The 14,158-nt window shown below is 28.5% G+C and overlaps 1 protein-coding gene across 1 annotated transcript in view; it reads right to left on the minus strand.

The window, feature by feature from the left end:
- The window catches only part of LOC113395051 (serine-rich adhesin for platelets), a 29,181-nt gene extending 21,248 nt beyond the window's left edge, over positions 1–7,933 (minus strand). The window contains exon 1 of the mRNA XM_064215797.1: positions 7,689–7,933. The gene's annotated coding sequence lies outside the window, so the exon portion shown is untranslated. The remainder of the gene's footprint in view (positions 1–7,688) is intronic.
- Positions 7,934–14,158: the final 6,225 nt, after the last annotated feature.

Genomic DNA, 14,158 nt, shown 5'->3' on the forward strand with positions numbered 1-14,158 from the left:
CTTATAATATTAAATTTAAGAGTTAATAAAACTAAACGGTTACAACGTAATAAATATTTTCACTTTATTATTTTCCCAAAGCAGTTAATATTACGGTTACGTACTTATATGAAATAGGAGGTTACAAGTCGATGTACATACTTTTAGTTTATATTTTTGGAGTCAATGAATAAATAGTAATATTATTTTATTATGTTATGTTATGTACATGTTATATACATTAAATATTATATAATTATGATTCTAGTAACTTTTCATTACACTATATGAACCCCCTATCTTCCTTTTTTATTGTATTTAATAAAATAGGAAATAATTTGTACCAAAATAATTTCATAAATTTATAGGAAATGTTAATTGTTAGATAACATTCCATGATTACGAACAAAAAGGCGGTGTCGATTGTTATTTAACTGCCTCATTAGGAGAAGACAAAAAATTCTAAATTTTTCGCATGAGACAAAACATCCTTATTTAGTACACGATAACGATAACAATCATATAATTATAATTTCGGGATTAAAGTCAGAGGTCAGTGAACCTGCGGTGGGCGTGCGAAATGCCTATTTATGTGGACGCGACGGGGTTCATGATTTGTTTGGGCACTCAAAATGCTATACGTCGGAGAATGCTCTGATTATACAACCTAATATTGAATACCGAGCTCAATAATTTATTGCCAACTTTCGAATTTGTTTTATGTGTTATGTTTTATGAGTTTTTAGAAACATCGAAGAAATACACTATAACTCAAAATAAGTGACGCACAAGAAAGATGATTTAAATTATAATACTGTCCATTTAAAAAAAAAAGTTTCCTTGGAAATATTAATAACTCCTTGTTGTGTCTATATTTGTTGGTAGGAATAAATCGCTTTAAAATACTATATAATGCAATGTATGCATGAGAATATTTAATATTAATTTGTATGGTGCACATCAATATATCTAGTCATAATATATTTGACTATATAGTGTGGAATATACTTAAATACGCTCATGAATCAATCTCATATTATATATATACCTAAATCTTTATTTAATTTTACAAACAGAATACCACATAATGAATTTAATTTGCTCACAATTACAAAGGTTTAATTATGAGTAATAATCGTAAAAACTTATTACAGTGTTAAACCACAAAGCAGACACAAGAATCTCAAAAAAAAAAAACTAGTTTAACCGTCGCGATGTACATCTTAATCTAAAACCTTTACAACTATTATTCCTACGACCGTATGCACTGTATCTCCCGTTTTGGTTACTTACAGTTTGTGAACGGAATCTGTGGCTGTGCTGCGTGTCAAGAATAATAACCATATTGATGTCATTTGAGAAGATGTAGCGGATTCTTGGCATTGAACTTGGATCAGGCCTACTTGGCATGGTCGCCAAATATGCCAGATACTTACGGACCTCAGGTAAATATATGGATATCACATTAATTTATACATCGAATGTTGCCTACATTTGTGGTGTAGTTGTGGACTTCAGTTGAATTTATCAATACACCGTTATTTTAATCCTCTACATTTATTATAATTTTGTAATATTCGTATGAGCAATGAACTCTGAGATTTTCTTAAATTAATGTCGTTTGGGCGTGACGCTATGCAGAATTTTTCTTTGGTGAGCTTAAAATCTTGATAGTAATTGATGACTACATTTGTGAATATTCACATTTTTCTGTTAACAATTCCAGTAGCATTTTTGTTTATTACTAACTAGTTTAAAAAGTTAAAAAGAACAGAGTACTTATACATGAACTATAATAAATTATATTTTCTGACCGAACGATCGTGTGAATAAAAATTACAGGTGCATTGTTACAAATAATTAATTGGGAGAAAAAAATACGTTTTGAATTAAATAACTTTGAAAAAGTGATATTCACATTGAATTTAAATTTAAACCTAAACTTTGGATTACGATTTGCAAGCCCCCACTGATCGCGTGATTTGTGAGTTCAATGTTATGACTTTTTTTATTTAATATAATTATGATGATGAATTTTAACTTATTTTAAGCTTAAGAATTTATGAATAACGAAACATTTGAATCCCGTTTTTCTGACGACTCTACAAAAACCGTTAACTGTCAGAAAAGAAACCCTTTTTTCAAATTTTGTTCATTTCTTCTTCTTTGAGCTTCTCTGAAGTAACTCGAAACATTATTATGTAGTCGTCAACATTATTAAATTAAAAGTATCGATGCCATTCAGGGTTGGATTATCCATTAGGCAGTGTAGGCAACTGCCTAGAGGCCCCGTATCGACTAGGGAGGCCCTAGGCAGCCCTAGGCAGGCCAAATATTGGGAAATAAGGTTTTACAATTAATTCTTTGTATCAAATATTTCTCTTATTTGAATGTGATCGCGTCTCTTCGTAAACCAGTAAAAAAACGGATGTTAGGTTGCATTGCCTGTGAGCGCCGACCTAGTTAATCCGGCCCTTATGCTATTGCTCATCATTTCGACGTAATATGTATGCTAGTGTTCGCCTAGTAGTCGAAAATCGACAATATACATTTTCGAAGAGGAAAAGACATGAATATTGATATTCTGAATATATTTATCCTACTACTATTTCCATATATATATAATGAAATAATAATGAATGAAAATCGATTGTCAACTCGAGAAAAATATACTGAACCGTTTTGCCTTTACCTATTTAAATATGGATTGGCATCTACGTTTCATTTGATAGACATAATATTACTAATTACGAATGCTTGACAACGTCAAACAAGTAATTTAACGGACTTGCATCAACTATTCATACCATATAGGTCATGTTCTCTGCTCATCTTCGGCTATTGTTCACGACGGTACCGTATATTGAAGTTCAATGAATCTTGATAACTGGGAATCGAACTGGTTTGTCGGTATTCAACGTTGACGACGCCCTATAATATTTATCTTATACCTTTTATTACATACTCCAATCTACGAAGAGCTACATTAAAAATAGCCACAGATGAATAAAAAAGTCCAAATGAAGCTCTACCTACACCTGCAGTCGTTACTCGTTACGTTACACGACTAAGAAAAAAGTTGCGTGCCAACTTCTTATAAAATTTATATAAGTATTTTTTGAGATAGTATCGTTTTAAATCCATACTAGTCCTTACTAATATTATAAATGCGAAAGTAACTCTGTCTGTCTGTCTCGCTTTCACGCCAAAACTACTGGACCGATTTAAATGAAATTTGGTACACAAATAGTCTAGAGCCTGAGAAAGGACATAGCCTACTTTTTATTTGGAAAAAAGTGCTGTAAAGGGTTGAAAAGGGGGATGAAAGTTTGTAAGTTCTTGAAAGTATTGTCATGTTTAGAATTTTTAGAACTAGAAGCATAAAACTTATATTTTAGGCTGTACACTTATAAACTAACATATCACGACACCCACTAAGGAGGGAATTTTGGATATTCTACCCCTAAAGGGGTGAAATAGGGGTTGAACGTTCCTATGGAAGTCCGTAAATTTTTAAGTTACAAACATGAAACTTTATTTTTTGGGATACTGATCAAAAATGAGTTGATTCGCATTTAAGCGTCTCTTGATATTCTAACCTAAGGGCTGAAATACACACCAATATGGTATACAAAGAGGTATTACATTAACGTAATATTTTAAGTTAATTTGTAAATATATTCATATTCTACGCGGGCGAAGCCGCGGGTAACAGCTAGTGTTTTTATTTTATAACTAGATGCTTTGCGCGGTGTTGCCTGCGACAAAGGTTACTGCTCTTTACCAGAAGGTCGTAATATGTAATACATTCTTTATACATTTATATAAATACATACACCCTGAGTCTAGTGCATTTAAAGAACAAACTCTTTAGTTTTATATAATCAGTCTTCATCATTTTCGTTATTAAGTTTAAGCGGTTTAATAATAATTCGTTATAAGATTCCGTTTTTGAAAAATCCCTGAAATGTCTTGATTTACATATAAGTCTAGACAGTGATAAAGGATTGCAATTACAGAGTCATCAAATAAGTCCTGTCCGATCTATAAGTTTATTAACAAATTATGACATTTGACAACTAAACCAGTGTACATAAAACTTATATCAGAAAATGCAATGCGTTTTGGAGATGCGCATGTATAATACATAGCTAACAACAACGTACTTGAATATCATATTATTATGTTCTGTACGTTTTTAATAAAATAAATTAATTAATTATTTTCATCCTTCCGTATGGGTAATACCCAAAAATAATTTTAGCCGTAAATATAAAATATAAAAACGTATTTACATCAGCTAAATCGCTACTGACTTATTTTAATTCATAAGGATTTATTAATTGTATATCTTATTTTCGTTACGATGCTTAAGAAAATAAAATATCACTGATGATGAGAACCCAAGATGTTATCGGTGAGTTTCAATCTTACACTAACTTGTCACGCAGTCTTGATACATACTTATATTTTTTTAAAAACCTAAATCATCGCGTGTCTATTTAATACGACGTCCATCGTGATCTAAATCAACGGCGTCATTAATCCTTTCAATTAGAATCAATTATTTCTAAATGTATACTTCTAACAGAAATTATATTTAATTAATTGTTTGTTTTCGATCTACTTCATTTCATAGAAAAGCTATTCTCCCTGTTGTCGATATTCGATCATAATAATAATCAACTATGTACTCTAAAATTACCACGAATTAAAAAAAAGTAACTTTTTGTTTCCAAATTTATTTTATTATTATAATATCTAACTAAAACTCGTCAATAGCTAGCAAACAAAAATATAAATATATACAAATTAGTCCAAAATTTGTATATAATTTTATTTTCTATGTACATTAGTACATAATTAATTAATAGGAAACATTTATGTGCGTTATTATTAAACAATCGTGTATAGTGCATTTTGTATCCAATATAATTTATGCTAAAGAATAATTTAAAAAATCGTACTACATAAGCTACTTACTAGAAATTTCTTCAACGATTAGCACACTTTCGTCTCGTTGAAACTGATACGGACTTACTTGTTAACCGACTTCAAAAAAAGAAAGAGGTTATCAATTTGGTTGCAGTTTTTTTTATTTTTTATTGTTTGCTACCTTCGAATTTCGTCATTTATGAAGCTATTTGGATTATCTTTTTTTGCTACGGAGGAATATGTTGGTACCGTTTTGGTTCTATTTAAATTTGAAGTTGATAGGCTGGTCTTTAATTGACATATTTTCTCTCTTTCAATCATCTTTTGTAAGAAGAGGACGACAATGTTTAAGTAATTACCCCTTAAACAACATTTAAAGGAAAAGCCGATACTAAAAAAGACAATGTAATCATGCGTAGATCTTTATGTAAATAAAGTTCTCTTGGATCGACATTTAGTTAAACAAGGAATGGTATGTAACGGATAATTAAAATAAAACCAAGTTTAAATTTAATTAATTAGAAATGCTTCTGTTGGTGCACTATCTCGATTCTGGATTAAGTTATTCTAAGAAACCACTTAATTGGTTGACATTCAAAGTAAACAACATTTATTTTGTATTTTTGTTAATTTTTACATTTCTATTTTATAAAAAAAATACACTCTTAGTTTTCATTTTCATTGTAGTTACGTCATAATAAATTTACTTAAAACAACGAACTAATTCTGCGCAGTATTCAAGAAACCTAAGAAAATATAAAATATTTAAGGTAACATTTTTTAATATAAATGATTATAATATACATTTAAGACAACGCAAAAAGTGACGTATTGCATATATATAATGGTATCTTACATGTGTCCAAAGAGATTAATTCAATTTTATATACTTATTCCTAAAAAGGATGAACCATTATTAACATAAAAATAACGTTAATTGAGTTTATAGTAGACGCAGATGTTAATGACGTTTTACTTTTATTCTTTAATAGAAAAAACTACTAAGCATATAAAATTACATACACATAAAATTTATACCAGAAAATACGCATTTCGGAAGTTTTGTACAATATATTTATTTATTTATTTTTGTATAATATATATATTTATACATATCATATTATTATTTTTTTTTTGGTTTACGTACGTAATATCAAGTAGATACTTAAACTTTGACATTTTCCTTTTGGTAATTTTTATTAAGGTTGTCTTATCAGAGAATTAAAAGAGATTTAAGTTCTATCTTGATTTAATATATTGTTTTCGTTCTAATTTCAAATATTTTGTATAAACAAAATATACGATTGAAATATCGATATCAAATATTTTAATTAATTTAAAACTAACATTTATATACCTTGATATAATGATGTGAAATAACATTCAAAATCACATTATGGTCACGAATTGAGTTTAATAGATATCTATGATCGACGAGTTCGATTACAACCGAAATCTCGCATCTCATTGTAATTATAGCTATAACACAAAAGATAAGATACAAAGTACGCTATACGCAAAAACAAAACCTATTATTGTAATATTCAGATCGAACTCTTCAAACTGAAGGTATTTTTTGAAGTCAATGACCAAATTATATACAAAGACATTTAACCGCAAACGTCATAACGTAATCGTTATTCATGTCAGACTTAATGATATATAACTACAGATCTACAAAAATAAAAACTATAACATTTAAAAATAGAACACCACAAATTTACTATAGAATAGATCTGAATTGCTAGAATAAATATAAAGTCCTTACTTTGTAAATCGTTACTCAAATGGTTGCACAGATTATTTAAACACAAATTTTATTAAAATTCTAAATAAGATTCACTTGTTATTTTTGCCTTTAATATTTTAAATGAAATCAAAAGAAGGATGTAGATAATATTATAATTTTTTTTTTATATTTATGATCTCATTACTTTTTGTTGATACTTTTTACCTGTGATTTAATTACATGGCGTAACGAATAAATAAGACACATGAGATTACAATTTTACTTAATATTTAAGCTTTTATTGCTTTGAAAATAACTAAAAAATTAATAATAAAAAGGTTATTAAATAATTCCAGGTAACAATCAGTCGAATTATTTCCGTAACAACAATGACTAAATTATTCATTTTACTTTGAAACTCATGTCTCAAAAAGTATAAGCGCATTTTACACAGTAAGATTTTATTCGTCAGATTTTTTCATTTAAAATATTTAACTATATTTATATTACTTAAGTAATTTACAACGTCAAGTACGAAATGAAAAAAACATTAATGAAAATGTGCCTCTAACTTGTTAACAACAGCTTTATCTCAGTAACAAGCTCCAGGCGCAAATACTGCGGCAATTAACAATGCTTGCGCCTCGATTTTATTTATCAGAATAAGTTAGTATTTCGATCACCAAATAATTAATAAAATATATCAGTCATGGTTTTCGAAGCATATTTAGAGGTATATTTTAAAACTTAAAAATAAATAGTATTTATAGTGTTCAAAACAAAAAGAATATAAAGTTTGTTATTTATTTAATAAAAGGAATACTTTTGTTACTGTTTTGAATTTCATTCAAAATTTAAATTCTTAATTAGGTTAGTTATTTATTACGAATAATTTATTTGTATTGTCTAAGTTTAAAATTCGCAACATATACAAAAAAGTATATACATATAACTAGGATAAAAAAATCAGACATCTGTATTATTAAAAAAATAAATAAACACTAATATTAATATTTTACTAATAAAATATTGGGGAAAAACTTACCCTTCACAAAATCCCACCAAATAATGAATTATCACTTTAACAACTAAATACATAAAAGGTATTTCATTTAAATAGATAAAATATAATAAATCTATCTTGCAAAACTTTTTTTATTCAATTTTTTATTTATATATTAATTAATTTAAAAAAAGAATCCAATGCGCAGAAGTAACTTTCCCGCGCTCGTGCTGCTTTGAAAATGGCGGGCGATTTAGGGGCTGTACGTCCTTGCGTTGCGAACAAGGCCTTTGGCTATGTATGGACGCGCGATCAAGATCCTACGCCTCTTATACTCTTCGTTCGAACATTTAACACTGGTGACTTAGTAGAGAATATTAATAGTCCTGTTTCAGTATAGCCAATTATCTGGATCCATTTTTATGTACCCGAGACAAGATTATGGAGGATTATGAAAAACTTGTTTACTACAGAAAGAAATCCTTTTTTAAAATACAACGCAAGAAGCAGATATATCAAGGTTACCATAATATAAACACGTGTTATGAAATACACATCATAATTTTATGATAGGTACAATGCAGATAATTTAAGGACACATGCAACTTGCTGTATTCAGTAGAATATCTACACGTATTAAATTTTTCAATTTTTTTTATTTTTGCAAGTTTAATTTAAATTCCAAATATTAACTCAAATTATTTAATTTAAATTACCATGTTATTATAAGGTCTTCGTTAAAAAAATAACTGATAAATTTATTTGACCAATAATAACCGTCATAAATTTATAATGCTTGGCTGTTTCCAATCAGTGGAAAAATTATATTACCGTTACCGTATGGCGGTGACTTTTAAATTAACATAATAAAATATACTGCTAAGACATATCTTATAACCAAATAATTGTGTTTCATTTTTCACATCTCACGAAAACCATGTTCGATCGTCAGTGCTGAAAAAGACATTAAAATAATTCATTTTTATTTAATTCATATGTTGTATATTCGTAATCTCTTCTGTATTTTCAAGCAATCGATACATCGCCACCCAGAACAGTTAGAACAAATAAAACAGTTAATTTATTGCATTACAAAATAATCAATAATCACAGTAAACATATATTTTGACGAAAAATTATTTACATATTTAGTCAGTTTCCTCCTATTAATTTCGTATATTTCTTTTTTTCATATCGTGCATAATAATAAAAATCATGATCTTATTTTTTACAAACTCGAACAAATTACAACATCCTCAATTCGTAAAAAAACTACAATATAATAATTATCATAATTGTTTACGTTTCATTTTTTATATATCTCACATAATACTAAGTTAAAATAATAGCATAAGCCTTTATAATCAATTCTATAAGACAATGAATGAATTGAAGATAAATCTATGCGATAATTTCTTACTTTGAAATTGTTATCATGCCTCATTATAATGCAATCACTAATGTTGTAATATAAAATGTACTTGAATGATTATTTAAATTTGAAAATACATATTTTTTTCCGAATGGCCAGTTTGTAACATATACATAGTCTGTCTTTATTGAATAAAAATGCCACTTTTTATTCAATAAAGACAGACTATGTAAGAAATGAAAAGCTATTATAAAAACAATAGAATTAAAAAAAAACAAATGGATGCAGTTATACAAACTATAAATTTGAGATAAACAATTTTAGTTTGCTGTCAAATGTTGTTTATATATCTTTTTACGTTTACATATATCTGATAGTTCGAAGCAAGTAGCATTGACAGATTTACGCGTACATTTATAGTTATAGGCAAGGCAATATGGCGATAAATTTAATAATGTCGAATAGAGCTGTCTGCTTAAAAAAAGTAAACATATTCCAATGCGAATTACAAGTGAAACAAATTACTCTAAAATTCCTGTGTCTTATCAAGATCTTTAATAAATGGAACTTCAAAATCGGACCTCGAATTAATGAAAATCGTTTATTAAGCAAATAAACTTATTTGTTGAAGAATCAAGTTGAAGAGTTTTGAACGTAATTTTATACCTTTTGTGAAACGTATACCCTTATACTTGAAATGTTGTAATTGATATTGTCCCATGCGGTTCTTCTTTTATGTAAGAGTGAAATGTTTATCACGATTTAAAGGAAATTCACGGAATTTATTCAATCTGGTTTAGATTCGATCTAAGGAGCCACTCAAAAAAGCTAAAAAATTTTTATCAAAATTACATGTACAGAAGCGTTATATATACATATCTAAAGTTGTGTGACTTTAATATACATTATATAAAAAAAATAAAATATACCATGTAAATGTACTTTACCAGACTAGCGTCTAGTAACAAAGTAAAAATCAAAATATACTACATTCAAGTAGGCCTTTTACAAGCACTTGAATGTAATATTTTATTTAGTGTGGAAAGTACCGGGAAGAGCCATTAAGAAATTGAGTAAACAATAATTAATATGAAATAAAACAATATTTGTTTATTTATTCTCATTTGTGACCAATATAAACTATTACGAATAATAGCACCGGAAGCATAACACGAGGACATATTATAGACTAAATTAAACAACAACTTAAATCATTTGTGTGTGATAGAAATATTAAAATATATCATAGCAATAGACTTGAATTGAAATTGACTACTGATTCGAATGAAAATGAATTTACGAATTACGCCAATAATCTAATAGGTACTATGTACCTACATTTAATATAAATTTATTGTATTCCAAGTGAATTGATTTAATATATCCTAGAGAGAATATCTGCATGAATTATACTATTAACGTAGGTAACTAATTTTCATAGATAAATGACGAATAAATGAAGCATTTATTCACTGTTATTCTCCAACAACTATGTTTTACAATATAGTAAATAAACTCGACGCAATACGAGAAAATCGTATAGAATTTTTGTTATTCACTAGCAAGCCGACCACGAGTATTCACTTTCGAATTTAATGACGTTTTAAAGCGTATTTATTGTTTGCAAAATCTATGTTAGTAGAATCTTACGGATTAACATTAAGTGAGTGTTTTTTTTCGTGACGCATGTCAGGAACAATCCGTCAAAACATTAGGTTTTCGGGTCACGAATGTGCTATACATAGTAATTCAAAGATCAACCTTGACTCGACAATAATACCGACATTATCGACAACGAGGTGACCGATTGTTTTCTGTAACAGGATAATCCTATAAATAGTATACTAGGCCTATATATTTTTACAATATGCTTAACAGTAATGTTTAATTTATATACACATTGTCATGATAATAGCTTAATTATTTGATTTAGAAAACCCATATGACAAATAATAAAGCATTATACTTACTTAATGATTGTCAAGAAAATATGAAGAACTGGCGAAGGCAGTTCAGCGGGATTTTACAATACCATTATTATAATTCATTCGCAACGTGTGTTTTCATTTAAGAAGTCATTAGTTTCATAATATCATTTAATTCACAAACTTTTTTTAATGGTTTCTTTTAATTTTTCCATAAAAATAATTTAAACATTTTCTTAGATCCTTTTGTTAAAACGTATACTTTGCCCAACAAAAGAATTACTAACCCTGTGTAGTAACATAAACCTGTGTGATTAACATTCGTAGCTTGTTCCTGGTACCTACTAATAGTATGTACGTTACAATTTCTACAAAAGTCTATTATATTTTTACGAACATACGTCACATTATCAAATATATATTATGAAATGACAGTCAATATTTTTGGTCATTTTAACGTGGGAACTACAATGTAGCTTAGTATCTAAAGTGATACCAAGATAAAATTTGTCAATAAGTTCTAACGCTTCCCTATTTAGTGTACACACACCCGTTATTAAACATTTAACATTAGCAATATTAAATTTCACACTAACCTTTTAATTTTTACTTACCATATTTTTGAGTAAGCAGATGCTTACCGTTAGATATTATTAAGCGTGTTTTTACGTTAAAAGTCAAAGAAGTGTCACCAGTAGGTACTACTCTTAAGTAATGATTCAGCGACGATGATAACGTTTTAATATTCATTTAAATGGGCAGAGACAAAACTGTCCAGTACATTTTTCTCCTCTGTTTGGCAATCGATTGTAATTTTTATTTGATAATCAAATTATTGACGAGCTTTAGTCTCATCAATAAAGAAAAAAGTTGAAATAATATCAGGCCAAATAAGGTTATTAAGGCATTGTCATGTTAATTCGAATAGTTCAAGTTTAAATGGCACTATTTAATATTTTTTCGTCTATTATTGATTAATATATTTTGATATTTTTGAAATGTATTTGTTTGTCATATTTAATAATATATACTATAAAGAAGATCAAAAAAGAAGTATATAAAAAATATTATAAATACGCACCCTCTTGCCGCGCCACGTAAATAAAACAAACCGGGCACTTTACATACGCTCGCGATTCAACCTGAGCCCAAGCGAGTGATGAGCCTTTAAAAGATGAATGGTCATTGGTCATGTATGTCTTTTTACTCGTCTTTCATTGTTAGATAAGCCTTTTTGGGCTGTTTTTAATATTGGATACTCCAAATTAATTTTTGATTGAAGATTTCGCCATTAAAGTAGTAAAAAGACGTATGTGCAACTGCCAACTTCCAATACTGCAGTAAGGACCCATCGTATCAGACTCTTCATTTAAATTAATTACCATCATTCAGCTAATTGCAATCCACAATTGGACATAAGCCTCTCCGAAGTTCTCAGCCTCCCGCATACAGCCGGGTCCGGCCACATTCTTCAGGTTAATGAATAAATTGATAACTTAACAATCAAACCTAGCAAAAACAGAATAGTACAGTATCTTCTTTTTTTTTATTTATTTTCGTGGCTGTTGGTGATTCTTACAATTATCAATTAAAAAGGAAATAACAGTAGAATTTGTTTTATCCAAAGACGCAATATGTTTTCATCAAATTTGCAATGATGATTATGCTTACAACAATAATTAAACGAGTAAAAAATTAACAAAACTTCCAATTTGCGCTCGTTGTTCGTCAAATGTTTTTATAAAAGGGGACACCCCTGCTAATTATGTGATCATCACTTGTGGTGTAAAATTATACAAACCATAAATGCAGTGAGTAAATTTTTAAACGATCAAGCTTGCGTCAATAACGTTTAATCAAGTAACTGAACCCATTTATTAAAATAAAAATAATGGTAGGACGTAAGGTGATGAAACTTAAAGGACTAGATGAACCAGTCGTACTACATTATTGCTTAAGACTTGTTACTAAACTTATAATTTTCTTGTTTTAAAACTATTTTCTGATTGTAACTTTTTAATTAAAAAACTATGTCGTAAGTTTACAATCAGTAGTTTATCTAGTGTTTGCTTTATTTTATATTTATAATAATTGAAATATTTATCTAACATAGAACCTATTTTGTCAAAACATATTCATTCATACTTTTTATATGAAGGTAAAAGTTGTATTGAGTTTGTTTTATATATTGCACTTTTATAACTTATTTATATATATTTTTAATTATTATTAGTTAGTAATTTTAGAAGATCAACTTTTAGGATCAATGTGCTTATAATCTAATTACACTGGCCCACTAAATGTTAACTACATTATGAAAACTTTGGATTTAAGTGCAATTAAATGATTACGTATTTAATGCTTTTGAGCAATTTGGCATTTGATTCATAACTTTAACGACCTACTAAAGCCTAGCCTAATTTAAAGATCTCGCACACACTTCAAATAAGTCGTCATTCGCAGCTGCAGCCTATGTTCACCCCCTACTGGGTATGTGCCGCCTCTTATCCATGCTTCTCACGATCCAACCCTAACATTATCTAGGTTACCTAGCCCTACTTTTGCTGCCAATAACTCCGAGCACTTAATACTTAGTAGACTCGCTATGCCTTTAATAAGTAATACATACCATCAAATAACCTTATTTTTAAGAGGAAAAGATGATGTTGCGCCACAGTGGGACATTTACGAGTTGTTATTTGGTTTTTGAAGTACTAGTACCGCTATGACTTTGCCCTTTATTATGTATGTATTAAAACTGTAATTAAAAAAATAAAAACCTTTATAACAAAAAGATAGAAGACCTCAGCACAGCAATTAGACATGTTGAATTGTACACTGTTGTACTTTACTTTGTTGTTTTCTTACTTTGAATAATTTTATCTATTTTAATGAATATTTATCAAATACACATAAGGATAAAAAAAGCTTTTCAAGAATAATCAGTAGGTAAAAAAAGTTATTTTACACATGTATCCGATAAGGCTTTGTCGTGAGTTACCATAATGCCGAAAACAATGTCATTAACCCGTTGCCATATCAACAGCTGATGTATTTTTTCACGATCTGTATCAATCACTGATGGTCAATTAGACTTAAAACATTGAACGATACAAAACTAAAGGTCAATCTTGGACCGATGAACAAAGGGATTTTATTTTATTAATTTTTTAAAAAGGTTTTTGAACGTTATTCAAAATATTATTTTCATGTAA

Source organism: Vanessa tameamea, chromosome 9, assembly GCF_037043105.1.
Source record: "Vanessa tameamea isolate UH-Manoa-2023 chromosome 9, ilVanTame1 primary haplotype, whole genome shotgun sequence".
Lineage (NCBI taxonomy): Eukaryota > Metazoa > Arthropoda > Insecta > Lepidoptera > Nymphalidae > Vanessa > Vanessa tameamea.